Source organism: Mya arenaria, chromosome 17, assembly GCF_026914265.1.
Source record: "Mya arenaria isolate MELC-2E11 chromosome 17, ASM2691426v1".
In the NCBI taxonomy this organism is placed as follows: domain Eukaryota; kingdom Metazoa; phylum Mollusca; class Bivalvia; order Myida; family Myidae; genus Mya; species Mya arenaria.
In genome coordinates, this window is record NC_069138.1 from 48814963 (window position 1) to 48820460 (window position 5498).

Consider the following 5498-nt stretch of genomic DNA (forward strand, 5'->3'; position numbering starts at 1 on the left):
TTTGCAAATGGAAACAAGTTATAAATCCTTTTTCATGATTTGTCTATCTCGAACCCTCTTCGAAATCTTTCTGTTTAAAGGCGATAGGGCATTATAAATATGTTGTTGTCATCACTAAGCATTTTTCGACATCCTTTGGATATACAGATAGAGAGCGGTTGAAACATTTCAAATCTATTTCAATAGCTTTTAACTTGTTTTTATTTGTTGAAGCCTTTTAATGGAATTGTTTTCATTTAACTCAAATTTCAATACTTGAAATGTTTATAATGTTGGAATGATTTGATTTAACACCACATCTAACGGGCAAGTTCATGCGAATTTTCAAACATAAATGGTGATTCCTCGGAATCCCGAAATTATTTAGGTAAAAGATATACCTGATCTTAGAAACGGCCTCAGCAACTGTTGGAATTACAAACTAAGTTTTGCTTTCGTTTTCCAGCATGTCGATGTTTTGCTACTGTTTTTGCCATAAAACGTCTCGTGTTTGATATACACGTTTTAAGTGAATTGTATTTTTATATCTTTTTGAAGCGTATGTAATAAAAAAGCTTATTTAATTTGTATAAAGTTATACGCACTCGTTCTAGCGCGCTAAACACTCCGCCCAAAAACTCGGGCAAAAAATGTCTTATATAAATAAATATTATAACCTATACATCTTGTGGGTAAACTTGTAGATATTTCACTTACGTGTGGACAATTAAAGCCTTAATGGATGTTAATGTAATACTCTACAACATTTCTTATACATATCATACTCATAGTTATATCTGGAAGGTATTGTCAGAATGCCGCTTTAATTATCAAACAATTGTTAATTTTATGTAATCTATATTTTGTTCTTGTGTCGATATATGTCTCTTTTGGTCTGTTTCTGTTGTTCCTTTTGATAACAAGCTCACAGGTAATCCATTAAATGCCTTTTCATTGTCCATAGGCCTTTCTAAATATTAGCCTCATGAATAAAACATGAGGTGCCCAGAATGAGGCTCGGAAACCGCCCGGTTAGCTCAGTCGGTAGAGCGTTGGACTCTGAATCGGACAACCCGGGTTCGATTCCCGGGCGGGCCAGGTCACTTCTGTTGTGATTGGTTATGAAATCCTTTCTACGACCATTCGCACTGTACCACTGCCCATGGCATGTACAGAAGTTGTCAGTTCCTTGCAGAGGTGAAGGCACCTAGTACTGGTTCTGCCCAGGATAGGTGTGCGGTGGTCGAACTGTCACTCTGGGACCCTTCGATGTGCTCACGCCGGGACCCGGAGTATAAACTACTAACACCACCACCATGAGGCTCGGATGGGTCAGATGTAAACATTGCTGATAAGCTGAATGGCTTCCCATAGTTATTGGGTATTATTCCGACAAAACATTTTCTTTTCTTCAAAGATATAGAAAGAAATGTGTTATTTTTCTGTGATTTGAACATAGTATAAAGGTAAGTACATTTCTTAATCCTTAACATGTATACAAAATGGAACTTCATTCACTAGAAAATCTTATCATACTTAGGGAAACTAGATGTGTATTGAGATGTATTTATATAAAGCTCTAATCTCAAAATAAATACCATGGCTAATTAGTGACCATTAACCATCTATCTAATGATTTATTGATGTTGAGTGTCTTGCAAATTGAATTTTAAGGATATTTATCCTTCAATTAATCCAACATTATAGTCTTGCAACTGCTGTTTGTTTGTGTAAATAATTCACATCATCATACCATTAAATACCATATTTATTATATCTTTCTTTCAGTTAAGCCACTCAGTCGTTTACAAGGTAATTGGAAATTGTCACAAATCAAGAAGAAAGTCTGTTAGTCCATATTATTGCAAGGTAGTTTAAGTGTACATGTACAAATATTAAAACAATTACTGAGCACTAAAAATGTTTGATATATATATATATATATATATTACAAGTGTAATGATAAATATGAATTTTACTTTAGCAATAGACTCACTATATCATTATTTTAATTCCAGGTAGAATTTTAGGAAAATGAACTTGGCTCATGTGTGAATGTGCCATAGCTCTAAAGTTTGCTGTGGACATGACTTTTTCGTCTGGTGTGAAAACGGCATTGAAACCATATACGTTAATACAGATTTGTGTGAAAATGTGATAAACAAAGTTGACATGTTCTTTTTTAATAACTTTATTAAGCTATCTTCAAATCGCCCGACGACCATAATTGAAAAGTGAATAAAAGTTAATGGCCATACACATTGATAAAATGTTAGAAACATTAAATACATATTATATTAAATATTAATAATATCCTGTATTTAAGTTCATTAGTTTGTCAGTAGTATTTCAGCATGTCATTAATATATCTATGTTGATCAATTTGTAATGTTTAAATTGTATTCAATGTGAACTTCGATGATTATATATATAAATATGTTGAATAAAATATGATTAAATCGGTATGCAAAGAGGTCGCTGTGAGAATGTTCTCCCTGCTACCATCAGGCTGAACATCTGATGTCAATGTTGCATAATAGCATCGTCATCCAATTTTAATCTGAAAGTGGAAAGTGAATTTGTCAATCAATGTTGCAGTAATAAATACCCAGTTTCTTAAATACTAGTACGTATTGAATGTTATAGTTCAAGTGCATAATGTAATTCACAATTTGATACAAGAAGAAAATAGTTGGTGTTTATAAAAGAAGCAAACAATTGCAAAATATGATACAGACCGCCGTTTGTTTTTTACTAATAAAAAAATATAACGTTTATTTTTGGGTTATGGTGTGGCAGTGGGCTTTCTTGTCAGCAAAATTATTGGTTGTTTCCTAAATCCAGTCAGAAACTTTAGGAACTGTTTCTTTCTAAGCCTTAGTCTTTGAAGGTGTCCATCCAATACATCCTCTGTCTTAAAATGTTTGGAACAGACAACGGTTGTTTTTGTAACCTGCGGGAAAAAGAACCAACTTTGTATAAGTATTTACAGTACCTGTCAAAAAATATCGTTTTTCTAATTTAAAGAAATAGCAAATATTTTAAAGATTTTCTTTATCATATCTATCATCTGGGATAGCCAGCTAATACATATTGTAAAATACAATATCCTCAATTGCATTAAACTCAAACAGTCAATGTAGTTGCTATGTTATTAATGAAAGAGCTTACCTGCTAATCTTAGCCTATATCTCTTCTTATTTTCACCATCTATTGTCTTCTTTTATTTTTATTCATTTGGAAATTAATGAAAGCTGATTCTTCCAATTGTATCACAGTTGTATACACACAAATGCTAATAAGAAATATTGTATTCTCGCACACAATTACTTGGAATCACAACTTAGCCTGAAGTAGCCATTGATATCAGTGACCAATGTTTACATCTGACCCATCTGAGCCTCGTTCTGTGAATGGAATGTTAAGCATGCATAAATATTGAGAAAGGCCTATTACATTATAGTCAACTTATCTTAGTTTCTTAATTGAAAACGCCACATCGGTGATGTTCAGTCTTACATAAATTGTACATAACCCTACTTATTTAGCTCAAAGTTTTTATTGGATATTATGCTGTAATGTGCTTCATTGCAAGAGTCAGGCACATTCAATTAACACGAAATGGTTTCTTGTAGACATGTTTTTATAGTTTTTCATACAAATATAAATAAATACTACCATTTTTCTAGAAAATTGTTTGTCAAAATTGTGTCTGCCGTTTTTATGCCTGAGTTATGAAGCTGTTAGATGATTCATGTTAAAACGGTCAACTGCCATGTTTCAAAACCTTGGTCTCTGTTCCATAAACGTTGTCAAAGGCAACTGCCCGTCGATATCATGCAACATAATATCATAATGAATAGAACATTCCGTTCACAATTAGGATAACATAGAAAACTCGTGTGCAGGGAAGGTAGGAGTTTTGCATTAAAGTGATAAATGACGTTATCCTCTATATATACCTTTACTGTAAGCACCTGTTTATGTTTGTAACTACCTGAGCCCATATTAACCAACGTCCTCCGTCTGAATTTGGGACCCCGACTCGGAAAATAAGAGTAGCAAAGTTTAAGTTTGTTGTGAAAATGCTTTTATAAGAGATGGTAATATTTTGAAACATTTTTCCGAGCCTGAGTCTGTAACTCTGACCCGATACGGTAGTGACCCTGGTAGAAATGATTTGGAAAAACGATTTGGAGCTATAACAATAATTGATTCGCAAAATGAAAATAACGCGGAGTTAAGTTACATAATAGAATATCTGGAGATAACAATTTGAAGCCTCTGATTAAGTTTACAATATTGGAACATAAAATTCTGAAACGACGTTTTGACGTAATATTGTCTAGCTAGATATCTGTATGCACACTAGCATATTCAACAGTTTAATCGAGCCTTTTTTAAGCCAGTAATTTGTTCCTGAAAAAACCTCTTATATGAAACTATTTACGAGCGGTCGGCTTTTGTTTATAACAAGGTCAATTTCTCTTAATTTAAAATTCCTCAAGATGTGAAAAGGTTGTTAAAGAAGAACAACATTTTTTGAGGTTTTTTTTATTAATTGTCGGAACCAAATTCAATAATGGTCAAAAGCAGTGAATATCTTATTACACGATGTTAAATATACACGATATAATAATGTGACATCTCCTACCAATTTATTGTACATTTAATTATGTTAAGATATATTAGTGTTCACATAATGCATACAATTTTGAAACGAGTTTCAATTATAAAGCGAGCCGTAGGCAAGCTTTATAACATTTTCCGTAACGAGTTTCATAAGATGTTTCATTTTAAATGTCAACGAATAATAATTGTCAAGAGCACATGACACATTTGTCGCCAAAAATCCATTCAGTATTCATTAAAACAATTGGCGATTAATAAATAGGGCGAAATGGCGGCAATGTTTAGTTTTTGATATACCCATTATATATCCAAACGCTATATGTATCACAAAACACGATATTCCACTCGTGCAATACGGCCATATTCCGCTCTACTGACGTCTTGTCAGAACAAGTATCACGTTTTTAAAATGACGTCATACAAAAAATGAATGCGTCTTCAAAATTACATATAATATGCATTTTTTGAGTGACTTAAACCAGTTATGTATATAAAAACGGTTATACCTACTGCGTTTTGATCCGGATGTCATATTTAACACTTGTCCATTTTTGCTTATTTTAATTGCTTTGGCTAGCGCCTTGTGAAATCCGATTTTGAAAATTCCACTAGATTTGAATACAAACTCCTGGATCAAAATGCACAAGTAATAACCCTGTTGTATTACACGAATCTAATACAAAATAATACACAATTGTTAAATTACAATTGAAACAATCGTCCAATTATCATTCAATTATGCTTTTCTTTCGGAATTTTGAATTTGTTCACTATTCGTTGGTGTCTGTATGCATCCATTATAGCTTCTGCTATTTTTGCTACAGCATTGTTGGTCGTTCCCTAGCCGCTGGCCAAGTGTCAGGTCGAAATTAATGATACTGTTCAGA

General features: G+C 32.9%; 1 non-coding gene across 1 annotated transcript; it reads left to right on the plus strand.

The window, feature by feature from the left end:
• Positions 1 to 1004: 1004 nt before the first annotated feature.
• Trnaq-cug (transfer RNA glutamine (anticodon CUG)) lies at positions 1005 to 1077 on the plus strand. The gene has a single exon. It is a non-coding gene; the product is annotated as a tRNA-Gln (tRNA).
• The last annotated feature ends 4421 nt before the right edge of the window (positions 1078 to 5498 follow it).